Raw genomic sequence first — 23517 nt, forward strand, 5'->3', positions numbered from 1 at the left:
GTTCAATTATTTTATCGTTTATAGCCATTTGAATCGTATGTAGTTTTTCCTTCTGAAACCTATGGCCTTTGGTTTAGCGGTTGGAATCATCAAATTTATTATCTCCAATATATGTACAGTTACCCTGAAAAAGAATGAGACGATTCTTGGTCGTCGGAAGTTAAAGTTCTACAGCGCGGTTCACTCGATATCGACGTAACGATACATACCAAGACAAATAGTACAAGAATTGTTACAAGGACCACAACAAGGACAAGGACGAGAATAAGGATCACGAAGAAGACTGCCATTTAAGGCCAGGATTTCACAACATAGCTCGAATCACAAAATATCATTGTTTCACTGTACCGAATGGCAAATGCCTGCTAAGGGATCTACACACTGGACTGCTGCTGTGACTGTCTTGTCTCGGTAGCTCAAATAGTAGCGTGTCGGTTCCACTGTATAACCGAAACGTCTCGTGTTCGATCGTGGGTAAAACTATTTTTATTGAGGTGTAATTAATTTGTTCAGAGTTCCTCGACTGTCTAATTTGTCGAAAAATATGGAATAATTTATGCCCAATTTCTGGGTCTTACAAGTGGGCTGAACCTCGTCAAAAAACATAAATCTTACTTGGAAGTTAAAAGTATTCTTCCTCAAACAAAAATTACAAGAAACAAAAAGAGACCTGTTAACTTAAAATCTTGTCCACATGCCATCAGCTTCTATTACAGCTCTAAGTCGATCCGGCATGGATGTCACGAGATTGTGGAATAAGTTCTGATCCTCAGCGAGATCTTCCCAGGTGTCAACAACTTGATCCCACAATTCGTCTCGATTTCGAGGGCGTCTTTGGGCATAGGTAGCTATCCTTCTCTTTTTCAATTCCGCCCATAAATTTGCGATGACATTCAAATCAGGTGACTTCGGAGGCCAATTAATGATTTCGCTCTCGGGTCTCCTTTGAAACCATCTTTGAATGCTTGCAGCATAGTGCACGGGATGGTTATCCTGCTGGAACAGCAATGTTCCTTCGGGAAAACGTTCTCGGGCGGGAGGAAGGAGTATATTTTCCAGAATGTGCTCTTAAGTTCCTGCATTAAACCGGCCATCGATGCGTTCTATAACGCCAGGTCCATCGTAAGACATCCACCCCCAACACGATATGCTAAAGCGCCCCGATCTTTCACGTCGGTGCACATAGCGCTGGTCATGTCGGAGACCATTCTCACGATAGACACGGACAGGACCTTCGTAATCACTCGAGATGATTGTTTCGTCGGAGAAAATTACATTTCTCCAATCGAAATCCACTCGATTGATAGCGAAGACAAGACGGTCGACAGCATGTGCTTCCCCCAATATTTCCATTTGCGCAGCCCTCCGGCTCCTAATACCGCGGTTCCTCAACGTGCTGATCACAGTCTGTGAAGAGCCGGGAAAGTTAGTTATTTCGTTAGCAGTCAGAAAGGGATCCTGTCGAACTGTCTCAAATAAGAGAGCATCCTCTTCCAATGAAGAAATCCGCGGACGCCCAGGAATAGGGCGATTTTCGACTTCCCCTAAATTTTGGTAACGATGAACCCACCTCGCGGCTGTACTTCCAGGAACACCGACCAAACGGCCAGCAGATCTAGCCCCATATCCAGCCTCAACTAGAGCTATAACTCGCTGTCTCATATCACGTCGGTTCGCCATTACGATGAGAAATGAGGGATGACGATAATACTTTAGTGTAGACAATGACTATTTAACGTGATATAGAATTATTGAAATAACAGGCATCTTGCATAGTAAGAGTTAATAAATCAACCCTAAATTAAATATCTAAATAACAGGAAGTCCAATTGTTGAGAAACTAATCAAATTAAATCTAATTACATTAAGTAAACAAACCCCAAGTTATGATACCACATTGCTACAGCTAAATTGTAGGTTATTAACATAAGCATTGAATAGGTCCGTGGTTGTGCGTTGGACGACAAAACCATCATCGAAAGTTCGAATCTTGCGGAGGAATGTAACTTCTTGCTTTTTATAATGTAAATCAGACTTCTAACTACAATCATTCATATTTCATACTTTATTTATTAATATTTATAGCTAACATTGAATTTGTAAAGAAAAAACTTTAGAAATCTCATATGGAATTTGTGATCTGTAGTGACATAAACATAGATTATCTTTCGGAACTTTTCCGTAAAAGTAAATTAAATTCACTCCTTGAAACTGGAAACCTTAGTCGCAGAGTCATTTTCCCACAGCATACAAGCTGAAGTAGCACAGCCATTGATAAATGTTTTGTACACAGAATTAGACTGAATTCCTATTCGACAGAACCTATAATCAATGGCTTGTCCGAACATGATAAACAAATCCTAAGTGTTTCCAATGTCACTCAACAATTTCAAAATATTAATTTAAAAACTAAGAAAGGATCGTAATGCTGTATCTAGTGATTATTTACAAAATGAATATTGGAAAAACATATATAATACTGGTACTACTGATATTAAGAGTAAATTTATTGAATTTTTCACTTAATTTCATAATCACTTCAGTGGATGTTCTCCACTCAATGTTGTGAAAAAATTCAAAAGTTAAAACATGTAGATAACGCAGGGACTTCAAAATCTCATATATTAAAAAGAAGAATCTATATGTAATGAGTTGCAATGTAATGATCCTCATGTTCTTAAATACTGCAAGAAGTACAGTGTAATTTATCAAAAATTATGAGAGAGGGAAATAGAATACATTTGAACAGAAAAGTACAAAATTCAGATAATGCAATTAAACCTATTCGGAATATTATTAAATTTAAACTTGTAGATATCCTAAGAAAGAAAATATTTTTTCATTAAAACCAATGATTATAAAGTGGAGGATCCCAAATTTATTGCAAATTCTTTTAACGTATTATAGTATGTAGTACAGAAATATTATTGACAACTTAAACATTCAAGATTTTGCAAAAGATACTGCAATTGGTTACTTAACAGATGCATTTAATAATTAGTATTAATATATATATATATATATATATATATATATATAAATACTAATTATATATATATATATATATAATTAGTCAATAACTGCAACAATGCTTTTTCATTCAATCATAACTTGAATAAAATTGAATGCACATTAATTAAACACTATTGCAAACACGTAGATGAAATAGTTAAAATTAACTGAAGGGGTGAGAATGAAATAATCCAAAGCCATACCTTTAACAAAAATTGTTTTGTGCGAGTGCATTTCTTACACATATGGGAAAGCTATTAATAAAATATTGTAATAATTACTCAACAAATGACATAGCCTAAGGACTCTAAACCTTTGTAAAAGTTTGTCTATTATTATATATATTTTTTAATTTCATTTCAATTGTTAGTTTTTAATATATATGCATTTACATTGTATATGTGTGTATAAATGCATTCAATAGATTAACGTTTATAATATTATAACTTGTAATTTTGTATTGTCTGTGATCATTATCACTTAATCTCAGGACTTTGTAAAACTATATTTCACGTTACTTAGCTATTTCAACGTTATTTAGACAAAAAATTCGTTGTGTAGACTAAGAATCGAACTCGCATTCTTCTACACAACAGGCAGAAGTCTTACCGTCTGAGCTATTGTAACGACATGAAAGTTTTCCTTTCTGTGCGGAGTGTCGATCTAGTCATGAAGGTCCATTGTCGATTTAACTACACGATTTATGTATATATTTATCTTTTATTTACGTAATATTATAATATTTTTTGCAGTTTTTGAAGTGAATTTCGGAACGATGCTAGTAAGAAACCAAATAGCCTGAATTTAAGTAACTCAATATTCGTTATCTTGTGTATCAGTGCTCTGGTCTCCGATCATGCGCAGTGTCTTAGATCTGAGACTTAGGAATATTCAATCGTCTCATCCTTTTCCAGGGAAATTGTACATATATTTTTTCAGCCTATTAATTCATCTTTGTAATCCAGCTTCCGTTTCGTTAAAGATAACCTGATCATCAGCAGATAGAAAAGATATCATCAAATAGATTTGTTTGCTTAATAAAATTTATTCTGTAGATATAAATGAAGAGCTTTTTTTTTCAAAACTGAACATGTCCATTTGACTAAATTTTTCAGGAGAAGCAAAAAACTTGTACCTTCTGAAACAAAGAAATATTTTCATTTTTGTTTTTACATAATAAAAGTATACAGAGAGCATGATATGTTACATGAATTTAAGAGGACTGAGACGAACAGTACTCCCGTAATTGCAAGAAAACATTTGGACATGTTCAACTTTGCTATAAAAATATGGATATGTTTAGTTTTGCTAAAAATAAAATTTGAACGCAATATAATTTCTTATTTATTCTTAATAGTAATTCGTATTAATTAATGATTTTACACATTGAACATATTCTAATTGACATTCTTTTACAAAATTAAGTAAGAGTTCAGTTACCACGTTATTCCTTTAAATAACACTGAACGACAAATTTTTACTTTTTGTCTTGCTCCGAAATAAAAATAGATGAATATTAGTAATATGTGTGACCTAAATCTCAATTTAAAATCCAAATTGCCCCATCACGTACCATTTTCCGGGGAAAATGAATTGAATTTTTTATGACAAAACTTATTTGTTTTTAATTTTTCATTGCTGCTGATAAAATTACAACACACTAGGGATTCAAAATTTCTCATAATACTTGAAAAATGTGTATTGGAAACAAAAATGATGTTACATAGTTTAAAACACAACAAAAATAAGAATATTTCATGCATATAATGAGAAAAATCTCGGAATTTGAACTTGCATTTAAAACAATTTTCTGGAGGATTTCTGTTTATAATTAAACCCGGTACTCTCTTTTGCAAGGAACCAACAATAGTCTGCAAGCATGCTGGATGGTGATCTTCCTTTATATCGGCTTTCCAGTTCAGATATTTCTTGATGAAATCTTTCCCCATGCTCGTAACTTACCGCTCCAAAATTAGGAGGAAAGAAATCCAAATGAGGATGTAAAAAGTGTATTTTGAGGGACATATTACACTTCACTTTGTCATATGCACTTAACATGGTTTCTCGAACATTGAATCTGAGAGACTTACTGTTGTGCGAGCATGGTCTTGATTTATTGTTTTAACTGAACTATTTGAGGGTCAGGATTGCGTACTTCTCATTTTTTCTGTTCTGTGCTGCTAAATATTTTCATCTTCCCTTCTTTCTTGATCCACTGTTCGTTTCTCCAGCAGAAACATCAATTATAATAGTTTCGATATGAGAGCAACACTTCTCAATGCAATGGAAGCTGACTGAAATTTGCAGAAACGCGATGCCACAGACTGCTGAAGTAACTAAATTTTTGTAGCCCATTGTTGGAAGGTTCAAATGCTCTAAAGTGACCTTGATCACTCATTGGGAACAGTTGAAAATAGCGGGAAATTTAGACAACTGTTAGAACTAAGTTGGACATGTGCAATTTTGCTTTCAAAAAGTCTATTAAACAATATAGTAAATACTGGAGATGTTCAGTTTTGAGAAAAAATGTCTGGAAGAAATGAACTGGATGGACATGTTCAGCTTTGCAAAAATCAATATTCACAATGCTGTTTTAATGGGATATATTCACTTTCTTCGAAAAATAAATTTACATCTAGTTAAATGTCAGACATATCTACAATAATCGATTCAAAACACGATTTCGTAATTTTTGGACATGTTCAATTTTGAAAAAAAGCTCTTCAAATATTTCTTTTAAATATTTTCAAGTACAGGATCTTAAATATTTGTATTTCAATTAGACCTGCATTTTTCTATAAAAACCCATATATTTTCACATCATGGTAGGTTCAGAAAAAACGTTGCTCTATTTGGATAGTTTCATTTATTGCTATTTATAGTCTATAAATTTTCCCCAGTATGGTGATGTCAATTATATTACGCAACTTAAAAATATGATTGACATATTCAGTTAATTAATTGCTGTTCTTGTCTTGACCTTGGCGAATAGTGGGTAAAATCACTGGTTTTTCCACCGTAATTGTGTTTTCCCTGTAATTATTTTATTTATACATCTAGTCTCGAGACAACAGAATCTTTCAAAATAATTACTGACTCGGAGCATCTAAGAAATAAATCCTAATTTTTATATGACAATTCTTTTCCCCTGTATTTTAATAAGAATTTCGAACTTCAACGATAAATAAAAGTAACTGAAAAAATTGGTGTCATTGAATTTATACACACTTATTCATTATGTCTTTTGCGCTTTTTGAAACAATTAACTTCTTAAGCATCTTGCTAGTGATATTTTCTCCCTAGTTTATTTTACGGAATTTGTAACTTACAAGGCGTTAAAAAAATCATTTAGGTCTACTGTACAGTAGACAGTACGTAGTATATATACAGTACGTAGTAAGACAGTTTATTTTCTGTATTGCAGACAAAAGGCATGTTTTAAACACTAAACTAACCGATGACGGGCTTATGTGAGGACGGCAATGAACCTGCGGGTTCCTTAAAAGCCATTTGTAAGTAAGTAAGAAATATGATTCAGCAAGCTTATAATAATTAATTTTAAGGTAAAATATAAACATGTCTATGATATATGGATCATATGCGGAGACTAAGAGGAAGGGAGAAAATAGGAAAGACTTGAGAATGCTGGGTTTTGCAGTGAAAGACCTCCCCTTGGACAGAACACTGTAAATAAATGAATCGATTGTGGTAAAAATATAGCGACTTCAGCTCTACTCAAAGATTTTTGTAAACTGTCATTAGTGATATTCAATAATGCTTAACCACGTAGCATTTCTATTTGTAAAGTTGGTCAAACTTTACGTTGAGAAACACCGTTTTAAATCATTTGTATTCTTTCACAGTTTACTTATGATTTGTAAATTATTAATTTATAATTTGTTGACATTGTCAAATGAGCCCTTGTAATCAGTGCTGTAGTTGAAAACAAATTTTAGGGGGTACTATTGAAATCTCCTTAGTCAGACTAGACTCCATACGGAGACTGTACTGCACTTCTTTTCCAAGGTTAATCTTCGTCATGCAGTCTCCTCTACAGACCTCCTTCCAGATCGCAGCCACTATTGCATATAGGGCAAGAAATTAAATGCTGCTACTGGTGGTCCAACACTTCTTAGAAACAAAAGCTTAGGAGAAGAATATTTCTTTTCTTAGTGCAGATATCATTCATTACAGTAATACTGATACACATTCTTTAGTAGAAATTGAAACAGAATCTATAATATGTAACTGGACTCTGATTGAGGTTCTGGCTGATATGTGCATCTATATAATAATTATCAAGCAGCACATCTCACTTCACGATGTGTGTCAGAGGAAGAACAATTTTATTGTTTGTATACATCTGAAGTCTGATAATTTGTCACTATTGTCAGCGCATTTCGAACTGGCGGATCAAGGTCAAGCAATGGACTGCATTTTTCATGTGTGCTTACCCTATTCCTGGACATTCTCCTTAACTAAAGTCAGCTGGGACTGCCGGGATTACCAGTGCTTCAGTTCACAGTTCAGTTCAGTTTCGTGCGTGATTTGTGCGTTTGTACGTGACCTTAATCCGCCAGTTCGAAATTGCACTGGTTATAGAAGTGATGTATGCAATGGAGGAGGAAAGGATCTGGCCACCCTGCCTCATTATCTCCTGGCTTAGTTGCCTCATGAGCGATGCCTTATTGGTGTCGCTTATGAGGTTCAAACCTGTTTTCGGGCAGTTGACTAACCAACAATGCGTAACAAACTACAAAGCCCTGGTGGTTTCACGTTGAAGTCATATTTCCTGAAGGCCTGAATGTTCTTTCGCTTATCTTCAAGATGGAAATATTCACACAAGTTTGAGATGCTTTTATCACTAAAGGTTATATCTGTTTGTATTTATAACAGCCAGATCTATCTATCAACAGTCTCGTTTTTCTGCCTGTCTTACATTTTGTATCACGAATCTTAGATTGTAATGTAAGGAGGATGCTTGTGTGGGATTGATAATAAGCCTCAACTTGAGATTTTCTGCCAGGCTTCTGTGAAATTGATCAGGATTTATTTCAACTGTCTTTGTGCTGCTGTGTAGCTAAATTCTTTGAAAATATTCTATTTTAAAGCAGAGAATACCTCCTCAGCATAAGATCCTGGCGGATGTACCATAGATTCGAAGACCCTAACAGTGTGCTTGATAGCTTTTTTTTATCAGCTTCTGGAATTGTTATATCTCTCCTTTGCAGAAATACAATAGATAAAAATAACACAACTCTATCTATACCTTTCCCACATTGACTTCACTGTCCTGATACTGGAGACAGTCCATCTAATAGAATATGTCTTCCCAACTTTACTGAACTTTTCACTCAACTCAACTGCAACCATGAAGTTGTATTTCATTTTTCAGCACATACTGCATACAAAGTAGCTATAATTTGTCAAATAAAATATTAAAATGATTGTACTTCATTTCTTGTATCCTGGACTGCTAGTTCTAATTTATAGTTAGCACAACGCCATACAGTGAAATTGTGGAAAAGTTTCTGAAACTCAATGGAAACACTGTTTTCCTTCTCAAAATAACGGATGCTCCATTACAAGAGAAACTTAATCACAACCATAGAACTCAGATTCTAAATTATATCATCTTTTATCGAACTCTCTTTGTGTTTTTAAGTTCAATTATGTCCCAAAAGAAAGAGTGCACAGATCTACATTCTGTCATTGGTCATTTTAATCATCACCAGTACAGGCTTATTGCTGATAATCATAACACTGAATTGAATATTATTTGAAAGTATATGCTTGGCTATTCTAATTCGCATTTCTGTAGATTGATCTAAGATATTAGTGTGGCTAAATTTGGAATGTAAAACTCTGTCCAATCGTAATCCATTTAACTGCTGAACTTCAATGTCTGCTGAAAAATCAGTGAATGGTCTACGAAATTTTCCAAATTTATAAGCTGATCTAACGAAGTTGTTCCATTTCGTACAACCAACCAGCTGTTTTCTTTCTTAAAATAGGCTAATCGTACATTCTGGAAAATCTGTTGCTAGAACTTCAAATTTCCACTTATTTTGACGCCAACATACCTAGTTTCTAAACAGCCGGACATCCTCCAAAACTAAGTCCCGTTGTGTTCTGAAATTTTTTTTTTACATCTGACATTTGTCACTATCACTTTCTTCATCGTAAACACTACGTTCTGTTTATTTTCTTTTTGAACTTCTCAACCAGTTAAGCAAACTGATTATAAAGCACAAATAAAGACTTTATGTCACTATCAGAATAGTTAAACACTTTCGACGTTCAACCACTAACTCAAAACTCAAGATTCATGGACGCACGAAAAGTAACATTATTTCCCTAAATTTAGCGAATTTAGCGAATCACAGCTGCAGATTTCTTGAGACGCCACATCATAAGTTTAGTGTTATGCTAAGGCAGTCATGTCAACTGATATCCATAGGCGCAAGCGCCCGCGCTTTAGAGCTCAGGAGAGCTTGAGCGCTTTACAGCGGAAAGGAAAGAGACAGAAGAGTGAGGTAGTATATGCCGCTTGGTAGAGCTATATACAGGGGTGGCCAGCACTGATTCAATGGATAAAGGAAAGAGAACTTATTAAAACTGTATCCATGTTAATTTTTAGTTTTGTCTGAGAAGTGTAAGTGCATTGTAAGAATGTAAGTCTTAATTTTAATGCTCATTTTTCACAAGTTTGCTCTTTTATTCAAAAGGAATATTTTCTCAACCTCTCTACAGAAAAGTGAAATTTTTAGATATGTTTATTTATTAGTCTTACAGTACTCAAACAATGTTTTCGTAAATCTAATATATTGTAAATACGTATAACTGAAGGTAGTGTATTGAAAATTTTTAAAATATTCGCATGAAAAATGTTTGTAAGGAAATGAATTAACAAAGCAACTATTGTTACATCTTAAACAAAAAATATGTGCCCATGTGTTGGTAAAACGTCAGATTTCGAGAAAATAATTTAATATTCTGATGATAGGAAGTTGCGTACCATTATCACTTTAAAAGCATAAGCGATAAGAGTTTTGGTTATGTAATATTAGTTACAGTGAAACATGTGCCTAGGTAACTTTGCTTGTACTATAATATTTTTTTTTGATTAGTTTACTGATTACTTTTATAAGGCTAAAGATACCATCAATATCAATTCCAACTTATCATGTCATACTCAATCTCTTTCTTTGGGATATCACTTTCTTTATGAATGATATGTTTCATTCACTTAGTACAGTATAGTTGTACTATTATGGAATTTATTTTAATATTCTTTCTTAACTCTTTATTATGTTATTAACGTTTAAAAGACAATAGAAATATTAAGAAATTGGTGTTAGTACTGCTGTTTTACAGATAATATAGATAATATCAAACAGAAAGAAGCCATATAAAAATAACGACATAAAATGTCACGTTCCGTTTGAAGTTTGCACACCACTGTTTTCTTAATCCAACAGGCTGCTTATTCATATAAAGTACATAATCTTCCTCATTCCATACCTAACCCTTGATGCTCGCGCACGACGTCAAGGTCAGAAAAATGCACTTGCTTTGACATCATTGTGCTAAGGCATCTACTCAAGTTTTGAAATTAACGAATCAGTTAGTAGATTTCTTGAGGCGCCATGCCATAAAGTTAGTGTTAATTACTTGTAGAAATACCACGGCGGTATGCAAGCTCGAAATTAACAAATCACAAGTACTCTTGAAGTGCCAGACCATGGTTTTCGATAAAACAACGAATGGACAAGCGTTTAAGCAAAAACGCAAGATGCCAGCCGCTACTTTTATGCCAGATATCAAAGTCAAAATGTTTTTCAAATAGCTACCATCCTCTATATAAATATATATTGATGACTGGTTAAATATAATTAATATATTTTCGAGTCTATATTCTTTTTTATTTATTATTTTTTTTTTGCCGGTACAGTAACAGCAAGTCTTTATTTTAGATGGTGACATACCGGCCCAACTACGGCACTGCCTGTAATACAGTTCTGAGTAGTAAGTAAATTCAAGAAATTCCGTAATGTTAAGAATTTTTTGTTGCTGTAAGTTTAGGTTTTAGGAAACTTTCTTGCAGGACAGAAATGTCTAGGGAATAAATAATTGTAACATCAAAATTGAAATAACTACTTTTTGTTCTGCGATATTTAAAAATGAAATTGGGTAATGTAAGTTAGGTAATTCCCTGACATTTGAAGTTACTCCGTGATAGTTTGCACCAAAATAGATTTGCGGCAATGACAATGAATGTTCCCAATATCACAATAATTTGTTTCTTCTTATCACAGCATTTATCATAAACCAAAACTTACTTGTTAGATACCGTATTTACCATTTATTTTAATTTTTCTTTGATTTTGGACTAAGAATGAAAGGTAGAATAAAATTTTAGTAACAGTTGTTTCTTTTTAAAAGTCCTACTCAAAGATACTTTACATGACCTAGGTTCTCATTTGAAAATTCAAGGTTGACCCCGGTTATCCCTAATTCCGATTTATTTTATGAAAATTGAAGCACCCCCAATCGTTGATACAGGTTTCGGTAACGAATTTTTCCGCGAATATCCAGTGACATGTAATTTTTCAAGAAAAAGGGGTGATTCGGGTGTTTTTGAAACATCTTATATTAATTAATTTTGCACAATTATTCCTAATCCTTCATATATAGTAGTATCTTATAATATCACTTCGTCATTTAGATGACCGGTATTGAAAATTGATATATGAGCCTTCAGAGCAAAAGTGGTATAAGTCAAAATTAGGTAATGAGGTTTAAAGTAAAAATTCTGTAAAATATAGCGCAAAATAGCAATTAATATGGCCTTCTTGCTATCCACTGACTACTAATACTTTAAATAAATTGAATATTAATTGCTACTTTGCGCTGTATTTTACAGAATGTTTACTTTAATCCTCATTACCCATTTTTGACTTCACCACTTCTGCTCTGAACGGCTCATATGAAGAGTCCACTGCAAAAAGGAGGAATGTCAAATGTATTGCTTTTTGTAGGAAATGCTATTTAAACTTTGGCATTCCAACTCTTTGTGTGATGTACCAATTCTTCAACACGATATACATCTGGAATTATCATCTTTCTTGCAGTGCAACAAAGTGTATTATATTCTACTACTTTTGATCTCATCTCATTTTTCACGAATTTACTACATTCCCCCTTTTTGCAGTGGACTCTTCATATACATGAAACAAATTTAGGAATTTGTAATAACTTAAGAGCTACTATACAGTTAACTAGCATTTTCTCCTCGAGTAGAAGATCTTGCAAAGCAGAAACATAACGTCATTGATTTTATGAAACCTCCTATGTGATAGTACAGAGCATAATTTTTCAGGAAGAAGAAAAAATTAATTAAACATCAATAAGATTACACTGATCCTCGATGATGTCATCATATTCACCAACGTTTTCTACCGAATTATTTAATATTCTTATGTTGACCTATTGATATTTCATTACTTTTTCCTTCCTACTGAAAAAAATTATACTCTGTACTGCCGCGTAGGAGGTTTCATAAAAACAACGACGATATATAAAAATGTTGTCTATTTTGAAATTTTTTTTATTCGCCAGCAAATTTACAGATACGAAGTGTCACTTCTTAGTCATCGATATGAATACAGTACAGAAGAGGAGACGAGACCTGGCATGTGAGCTATGCGATAGGGGAAAGAATGAGCTATCAGAAAGAGAATTTTTTTCATGATAGTTAATATTATACGAATATACCGACACGAAAGTTCGTCTCAGACGTCTATCTTTCCCCTTCATACCCATTGGTGATATAGGCACGGCACATGATAAGGTCACAGAATAGGTCTTGCCTCTACTCTACAGGCCAATTAGAAAAAAAAGATTTGAAGGACGCTCAAAAAGGCTGGGAAATGAGAAGCCGGAACAGGCCTTGAGCATAAACCTTGACATCATGATTATTATTATTATTATTATTATTATTATTATTATTATTATTATTATTATAAAGATGATGATCGTGTTAAAATTATATAAAATATAGTAGTAGGTCTAGTTGTAGTTATGAAATAGTGCTGAAAAACTGTTTCAGTTTTAAAATCAGGCTTGCAATGGATATGTTTCGATATGTCAGTGTAAAGAAAAGTTTTATTTCAACTGCTTTTTCTGCCTAAGAGTTAATATGAAAAATTACGGTATGAGAAAACAATTGCAGATTTATAATTTATATGACGAGGTAAAATATAGCCTACAGAGTAATACGGAAATATAGAATCAATGCATGTTACGATTCACAGATCGTACTTGTAAATAAAAAATAGGACGATGAGGAAACTTGAGAAGATCTAAAAAGAAAGATGAACTACATAGGCCTAACAAATCAGAATGATTCGCATTTTGATGATTTCGAAGAAGATTTCTCATAATTTCATACGTCGAAATGAAGTTTTGTTCTGCTTAAAATGTAATTTATTTTAATTCGTAAATTCATGTGTTTTTGCTTAATGCTAGTCGTTCCTTCGGTTTCAATTTGGCTGTGAAATTGTACTAGCAGGAGTGCCTTCCCCCTTTCTCATTGGCTTCCAACTGTTTTCAGTTCAAGTACGAGATGTTGGGTAATAGAACTTGTCGGCTGGAATTCCCCTATCACCCGGACGTCTATTGTAAGAGGCCACCCATACTCGTACTTGATTATTATCAGTTGAATGAAGTTGACACATCGCCTTCAAAGTTGTTACGATTGTATTACTATTAGAAACATAGCCTAATAATTGCAGTGGCATCAAAATATTTTCATACCAGTGACAGAATTCTTGCTATGTTGCACCGAAACTTTGAGTGTAACTGCACTTAAATTGAGTTCAACTACAGAACGATATTGTGTTAGGCTGTACTGTAGTTCAAGTGACTGTATTTGTGGCTGCAAGCCAGTGGACTCCAGATAAAATTTCTGTGGACATTATAGGCCAATGTACATGTCCTACGTTCTGTACTTTGAACTCCATTGTCTTAAACTCACACTATGTCGTTCCAATGATTGACGAATGCCCCTGCTTACAATAAAGTACTATATATTTTTTTATTTTAGTAGATTATTTTACAACGCTTTATCAACAGCTTAAGTCATTTAGCGTCTGAATGAGATGAAGGTGATAATGCCAGTGAAATGAGTCCAGGGTCCAACATCGAAAGTTACCCAGCATTTGCTCATATTGGGTTGAGGGAAAACCCCGGAAAAAACCTCAACCAGGTAACTTGCCCCGACAGGGAATCGAACCCGGGCCACCTGGTTTCGCTGCTAGACGTGCTAACCGTTACTCCACAGGTGTGGATAATAAAGTACTATAAATTCATGATTTCAAGAGTATAGATAGACGGAACAAACAAAATGTATACTTTTCAAAGTAAGGAGAAAGGAAAAAAAAAAGGTGATGAAGACGACGAAGAATACAAAGAAGAAAAAGTGATTGCAGAGCACAAGAATAATAAGAAAGCGGGGGAGGATGGGAAGGAAGAAGAAGATAAATAGAAAACATGAACAAAAGGAAGAAGATTTGGAGAATGAGAGGATAAAGGATATTCAGAGAACGAAGATGAATATGAGGATGGAAAACGGGATATGAAAGGACGAAAGAAATAAGAAATAAATAAGGGTTTGAATGTAATGAAAAATAGAGGGTGAAGATTATGAGACTGAGATGATAAAGAGGAGATAAAGATAATGGGACGATATGAAGATGATGTTACTGACATTATGAAGATAACGAGAAGATGAAGATGAGAACTAGGAGATGAAGATGATGAGAACGAGGAAATGAATAGGTTGAGAACGAGGATGTGAATAAAATGAAAACGAAGAAAAGAAGATGATGAGAACGAGAAAATAGAAATGCTGAGAACTAGAAAATGAATAGGTTGAAAACGAGGATGTGAATAAGTTGAAAACAAAGAAAAGAAGATGATAAGAACGAAGATATGAAGATGAGAACGAAGGAAGGAGATGGTGAAAATGAGGGATGAAAATGATGAGAAAGATAATAGGAACGAGGGATGAAGATGAGGACGAGGGGTGAAGATGATAAGAACGAGACCTCATATAATGAATATTTGATGTGATAAGAACGAGGTGTGAAGATTGCAAGGGGATGAAGATAAAGGCGCGAAAATAAAGATTATGAGTATGAGAAAATGAAGACGATGAGAACGAGGGATGAAGATGATGAGAACAAGAGGATAAAGATGATGAGAACAAGAGTATGAAGATGATGAGAACGAGGGATGAAAATGATGAGAGCAAGGGATGAAGATTATGAGAACAAGAGTATGAAGATGATGAGAACGAGTGATGAAAATTATGAGAGCAAGGGATGAAGACCATGAGAACAAAATTATGTAGATGATAATGAGAAGATGAAGATGATAGGGATGTGATGAAGATGATCACGAGGAGATGAAAATGATAACGAGAAGATAACAACGAGGAGACGAAGATGATGAAAACGAGGAGGCAAAGATGATGAAAACAAGGAGTAGAAGACGATGACTACAAGGAGATGAAGATAATGAGAACGAGGAAGATGTAGATGATGAAGATTAGAGGATGCAGAAGACGACGAGGAAGAGGATAAGGAAGAGACGTATAATGTGGAAGATGAGAATGAAGAGAATGAGGAGGATGTAGGAGATGAAGAGAGGGCTGGAGTTGGATGAAGAAAATGAGTGGGATGAAGAAGATGAGTGGGATGAAGATAAATAGGAATGAAAATGGATGAAGATCATGAAGAAATGTGGACAAAGACGATGAATATAAGAGGATGCAGATGAAGAAATGGACAATTATATGGTAGTGAAGAAAGTTAAGAGTATGATGATAGTGACTGAATGAGAGGAGGATAATGAAATGTAAAGAAATTTCCTAATTCTTCCTATATAACCATTAATAAAACTGAGCTTTACAGGACCATTGCGTCCTGCGTCCTCTTCATGCTCTTTCCTTTTTCTTCTACTGCATTTATTTATTTATTTATTTATTTATTTATTTATTTATTTATTTATTTATTTATTTATTTGTTTTACTTTATGCTGGAGAATCACACTTGAGATATTCTTCCCCTTCATTTTGTCTATATGTTTACACTATATGTCATCATAATTTATTCTAATTAACGAATAATTTTGATAAACCATGTTAAAATTAAGCTTCCTTATTCTCTGAGGATAGAATTGCGAGCACTGTATTCTTCTGGCATATTGCGTTACATCGACACAAGGTAGCTTGCGGTCTGAAAAGTAATTGTGTGGAGACAAGGAAGAAAATAAAAAAAGGGGGAAAGCCTTGACATCACTGTTTTCAGTGACTCAAGGTTGGTTACGAAACTAAGCACTATTTTCAATTTGAAAACACAAAACAATAACTGTCAATCATACACGATGTTGAGCCTTTTGTATTGGAACTGGAACTCGTTTTAACATCACGTGATTTCCATATCTTTTATTCTACATCATACTTCGTTCTTATAAACAGAGGTTGGCACAGCTACAAGACCACCTAGTTAACCATAACATGCATCCATAGTCTCGGCAGGTGTAGGTTTGCATATATGTAGACGCAATTCTGTCTAAGTGGATTTTTTATGTCTGAGAGTGAGAAGATTTAAAATCACCCTTTAAAAATATTAATAAAAATAATAGTTCCTAATTCTATTTAAAAAATTATTTAATGACATGCTGCTGTATAGGCGTAGATTGAAACTCAACTTTGACATCATGTCTGTATGTTTCGCCTATGTAGGATTAATATGTTCCTCCATTGCCAAAGGGATGTACGAGTACGTATGTTGGTTTAGATAATAGAAAGAGCATCATACTGATCCACGATACGGCAGTCTCATCGTGTGTCCCATAACAATTTTGAGGAATCTTGGCGCGATCGAGCCCCTACCACGCCGTAGCGGAGAAGTGAGAAATATGTCCCCAAATTGAAGCAGCGGAAAGCCGCCATTTGTTTGGAAGAAAACGCGCGGAATTTTTAAACCACTACTTGAATACGTTTGTATTGCGTATGCAAAACCTAAATGTTTTTGTTTACAGGAACAATACTTCCTTTCCGATATACCTTTAATAGGTCGACCTGGTTGGCGAGTTGGTATAGCGCTGGTCTTCTATGCCCAAGGTTGCGGGTTCGATCCCGGGCCAGGTCGATGGCATTTAAGTGTGCTTAAATGCGACAGGCTCATGTCAGTAGATTTACTGGCATGTAAAAGAACTCCTGCGGGACAAAATTCCGGCACATCCGGCGACGCTGATATAACCTCTGCAGTTGCGAGCGTCGTTAAATAAAACATAACATTTATACCTTTAATAACGTGTTTCTGCTGTCAGCAGAGTTGCTAGGTTTCTGCGAGGGAAATTAGGATATTAGAAGCTAACTTAAGACATTAGACTTATCATGACTTTATCATAAGATTTATAGTTGTTCTCTGCAAAGCAGTGTTCGCGTGCTTTTAATGTAATATTCGCCTCCTTGAGAAACACTAAAATACGAAGGACACACAGTACAGTGAATACTATAGGCTAATCGTTTTTTTCTTTTATTAACCACGAATATGTTTTAACCATTCGTTACTAAATTAATTTTGCAACTCTTCTTTTTCGGAACTGGTACTGCAATAGTACATCTGACAATGAATCCACGTTTAAACATAACTTAGTTCAGTAAACTATAAAACACAGCAATTGTATGTGTCTGTTATTAGTGTATAATACGATATCAAAATGCTATCCTTTTTACCACTCAACGCACCTAAAATACACAATGTTTATTGATTGCGAGAGTAGCAACTAGGTACAGAAAGGGATTAATCAACAATGCGGTAGAACTAGGGGAACTATTATCTTGTGAGTAGAGTTGCCTTACGGCAATCAGCGGGTTACCTCATAGACTTACTAAATTTCCGCGGGTTACCTCTATGTTTACAGTGTTACCATTTGAGTTAATATATAAATAAAAATATCGGATAATAGGAAATACAAACGAATTTGTTTAAATGACGTTCTAGGCTGTTATCTGTCAAATCGGGATTTTTATCAATCCCGGCTCACTTTATCGGGATTCAACCAGGAAATTTGGAGAATCTCATCTAAATTGGGATACCCGGCAACTCTGGCTGTCAGGCTTGCGTCATTTTCATAGGAACTCTGAATGTGAATATTCATAACCACGGTTAATAAAAAAATTAATGTCTACTTTTTAATTTAATCTTTAGGTTAAACTGCTGTATGAAATCAAAGGCATTATTATTATTATTATTATTATTATTATTAGTAGTAGTAGTAGTAGTAGTAGTAGTAGTAGTAGTAGTAGTAGTAGCAGTAGCAGTAGCAGCAGGAAGTAGTCGTAGTAGTAGCAGCAGTATAAGAAAATGTTTCATTAATCCGTAACTAAGACAAGAGTTACTTTCAATCAGTCATATTAAAGAATTAACTTTTTATAATTTATACAGTTTCTATATCATTAAATTCCGCGAATAATTATTCATGTATTCACTGAAACAACAGCTGTTTGAAGAAAATGAAGAATATGAAGTTTTTTTTTATTTTAGTACGTTATTTTACAACGTTTTATCAACATGTTAGGTTATTTAGCATCTGAATCAGATGAAGGTATTAATGCCGGTAAAATGAGTCCGGGGTCCAGCATCGAAAGTTACCCAGCATTTGCTCATTTGGGTTGAAAGAAATCTCCGGAAAAACCTCAACAAGGTAACTTGCCCCGACCGGGAATCGAACCCGGGCTACCTGGTTTCGCGACCACCGTTACTCTACAGGTCTGAACTATGGAGTGGATGACGGACAATAACAATGTATATGGTAATAACATAATTTAAAAGGTAACTATCTTCGAAATGAGTTGAACACACTGAATTATTCATTGTAGGGTAGAAATTCTCTCTGCAGATTCCTATTCACTTTCGGTTCAGGGAATCTTCTCAGAGGAAACCTGAAGCATGAACAGTCGTATAAGTACAATTGTTTGTCTTCGGTAACATAAATCTGAGCAAAAATCGTCGTAGAATTTAAAGATTAACTAATCAGTGAAATGTAACATTCCTTCCTTCTTTATCTTTACATCCGTGTTCATTGCTGGAATTAAAAACAGCACACGAACGGACCATACTTATTCAGCTCAACCAAACAAATGGCCGCCCGTCGGCAGTTCAATTTGGGAGCATAACTCTAGCGCCAGTGAGCGGTCTAACGGTTATTTAGTAGGCTAAGTATATGGGCGCGATCCCACCATATTGGCGGGTCTTGCAAACCTCATCAAGGACTCGATAGTGTAGGAGTTGAAGTCAGCTCTCACGCGCAACACGGAGGTGATGGAAAAATTGGAGGCATCCCTTCGTGAGAAAGATGAGAAAATCGCCAACCCAGAAAGGAAGTTGGAAGAAAAACAAGACGCCCAAGAGCAATATCAGCGCCGGCAGTGTCTCCGGATATTTAGAATTCCGAAAAAAAAAAAAAAAAAAAAAAAAAAAACGAGGACACAGACCAGATCGCCATCGAAGTCACGGCAAAAGTCGGTGTCAACTTGGTGGTGAGTGACATCGATAGGAGTCACCGGGTTGGGAACCAGGGGATTGACCTCGACCGGTGACGGTTAAATTTTTAAGCTACTGCAAAAGAAGTGCCGTGTTCATTAATTAAAAAGCTGTTAAAAATCGGGTGTAATGTTGAGAGAAGATTTAACGCAATCCCGGCTTACACTACTGAAAGACTGCATCACGAGGTATGGATTAACTAATGTCTGGACCACAGACGGCATTATTTTTGTTAAAATTGGAAATGAGAAGCATAAAATTATTGTAAAAGCTTCTGATCTGCCGTAGTTAATATGCAAGCACTAGTTCATAATATCACATACTACCACATTTTCTTAGTTCATAGTTCAATTTTTAGTGGTAGGCTTGTAGTATTCAGTATTACTGTTATTTCATATCAATATTATTGTTAATATCTTATATTATTGCATTACTATTACTATTAGTTTATATTACTGTAGTTTCTGTAAGTTGTCAGTGTTGACTTCATCGAGGTGAATGACCTGTGCAGCCCCTCACACAAACGATTTTCACTTTTCTGCATTCCCTTCCACAGCCACAATCCCATCCACCCCAGTCACTCTTAACCCACAACCTGCTCCTTCGACCAGTGCCCTGTTAAAATCGGCCTTCAGCTCGCATTCTAACACCAGACCGGGTAGAATAAAAAGTGACGATACTTCCACTAGTCCAGCGGTTCTTCGCAGAGCGGCGCTGGCTCTGTTTTCCGACCGCAGTTTCAGGAGCACTATTCGAGTCAATGCAAATGTTTTTAAAATACCCACTAGATAAAAATATATTATAGTTTATCACAATATTTTACTTGTTTTAAAAATGTAATACTGCTACATTAACTATGTCTGCTTTTGAGTTATATCATATAGGTTACTCCTGAATCGTAAATACGAGTATAATAAAATCAACAGTAAACTGGAACATTCTGCCAGTTTCAGATAGAAATAAGTTATGCAAGAAAGTACAGCTTCGCAAAACTGAACATTTTTGTACGTTGTAAGTACATTTTGACACAAAATTATAGATTTTGATGTACAAGAAAGCATAACATAATATATAAAAGGCCACTATATTTTCACCAATACTTGTTTACCTATTAGTTTCAGCTGTATCTGGTTTAGTCGTAATCCAAGGGAAACAGTAAATATTACGTAAAACTCAGACTTACAAATTAAGCTTCGATATTATATCTATGCCAATACAAGTTTTGAACTTTTGAGATACAGTATCTAAGTTAATTTTGTTTCGTAAATAAAAGTAATTTAATAGCACTACGTTAACTAGTTGTATGCCACTTGTTGGAAAATATTAAGTAAATTAACTATAGCATCGGTTCAGAGAAGTAATTCCTGATTATAAATTGAAAGACGAAATTTTGGTTAAGCATGGTCAACGTGGTAATAAATATAAAATAGTATTGCTTGATGCGTTAGTACCCGCTGTTTTCTCCTTCTGTCATGAGTCTGAGATGGGAGGTCATTTAGATGTTTTAAAATATAACTTATAAGATTTCAGAAACCTTTACTCGGCCTGGATTAGCTAAGGATGTAGCGGTACGTGTAGCAAACTGTGCCACTTGTAAAATGTCCAAACCAGCACAATTTCAACATATGGTTTATTATCTGGTGATGTTATATTAGCACCAATGGAAAAAATTTATATTGATTATTTTGGTAAACTTCCACGTACGTCTAATGGAAATACATATATCTCTGTTGTCGTTGATGCATTTATAAAATTTGCTTGATTATTCCCTTTTCCTAATGCAACAGTGGCGGTTCCTCGGGAGAGGGAAGGGAGGAAGATACTCTTCACATATTTCTTCTTTTGAAAGTAAATACCAAATAAAATATGTGCCTTGAAATTCGAGGAAGATTCGATAATTTTTAAGTTCTCAGATAGAAGAAACCCTCGGTTGAACGAGTTTTAAACGACGCGCGCTCATGTGCTGTTAGAAAACTGTGAGAAAGATGCGAGATTGTTTGTGTGGAGGAAAGCCGATGCATTCCTCCTTAACTGCAGTTAACACACACAAACAACAGCGCATTAGCGGCCAGAGAAAGAAGTAGAGTTTTAAAGCAAGTAAATGAACGGATAGGTAGGACATCCTCTTCTGAATCAGCGCATGGGAGGAAAATAGAAACCGACTAGTCGTGCAGCAAGCTCGCTACCGCTGCCACCTAGCGATGTTGCATTCAACCAGACTATAACACATCTAGGAGGAGCACAATAAAAACAGTTTTAACGCAAAGCTATGAAAGACACCATATAAACTTTTTTTTTTAAATTATAGATAAAAAATATTATTCATTGCACTTTATATAGGCTACTATTCATGGTTTGAAACTTTCAAGAATATTCGAAAGTTAAAGTAGTGTACGCAAAATTCAAAATGGATTAAAGTTGGGTTTATATAAAACAAAGAGGAAGTAGTTAGTTCTACGTTAGTACCGCAGATCTTTTTGGCCCCTGAAATTCACTTCCATTCATTGTCTACTAAACAGGACAACAGCCAAGTTGTCAGTTTTGTACAAATATATTTGAAATTGAAAGTAGGTACTCCAAAATGTATTATTTTTAACATAAAAAACTAATCGGCCACCGGCAGCTTTGAACAATAATGGTAGTATTACTTTACAAGAACTGACATTCTTCAAAAGCATGTGATACTGAACTTGTAAATTGTACATTTGGCAACACAGACCACGTGGGTGGGTGCAGTGTTCTCGCTTTCCTCAGATTATTTTCCATTCCCACTGCCTTAAAACGGTTCCGATTACGTGTTAGTAGCAATAATCTCTTCCAACACGTGTGATGCTGTAGTGTACTCGAAAAATGCTGCGAGATTGTGAATTTCCTTGTAATTGTTAATTTGTGCAATTATTCAACAATGAATGGAAGTGAAAACATAATATATCTTGGAAAATTTAAGAAACTCAGTTTACAAGAACAGATTATTGCTATACAGAAGGGAAGGCCAACCCCAGCACTACCTGGTCTTACACGTATGCATGTAGGCTAATTTGTAGCATGTTTCATTCAAGAAAGTGTTATTTCGTGCTGTTAACTTCTTTCCTCCTCTTAAGAAATACGCAGGAGCCGCCACTGTAATGCAACGTCAACAATATCAATTAATTGTCTCAGAAATTTGTTTGCTTTCACAGGTGTTCCTCGAGTATTAGTCTCAGATAATGCTTCCTATTTCATTTCACAAGAATTTAAACGATTCTTTTTTCTTTAGGAATTAAGCATGCGAGACTAACACCTCACTATCTGGCACCAAACATTTTCGAGCCCTATAACAGGAATCTCAAGAATGTCTTAATACCTTATCGTGCTGATGACCATTCTCGTTGGGACTCCAATCTTCATTGGATACAATTTGCGTTGAATACAGCAAAGCACGAATCTATCAATACTACTCCATTTTCTTTGTTCTTTTCGTTTCAGTCTATCAATCCCCTATCCAATCTTTAGTCTATTACAAACATTTTACCTGATAATGCTGGTCCACAGGATTTTAAGCAAAATTGGACACGAGTAAAACGAAATCTTCATTTGGCACATAATAAGGTACGTAAGTATTACAATCCGTTACGTCGTTCTCTCTCTTTTCAAGTAGGAGATCAAGTTATGTTGAAAAATTGTACAAAGTATGACTATAAAGAATTTTACAAGTAAATTAGCACCTCGCTACAAAAGTCCTTATGTTTTGCAAAGATTCACAACTCCTGTTTCAGTTGTTCTTCAAGATCTTGCATCTGGAAACCAAGTTCGAGCACGTGTGTATAAGATAAAATGTGTTTAACTTCGTATCATGTTTTCTTTTATTTTTCACCTTTGGAATTATCGATTAATATATTGTTTTTGT

Source organism: Periplaneta americana, chromosome 1 (genome assembly GCF_040183065.1).
Source record: "Periplaneta americana isolate PAMFEO1 chromosome 1, P.americana_PAMFEO1_priV1, whole genome shotgun sequence".
Classification (NCBI taxonomy): domain Eukaryota; kingdom Metazoa; phylum Arthropoda; class Insecta; order Blattodea; family Blattidae; genus Periplaneta; species Periplaneta americana.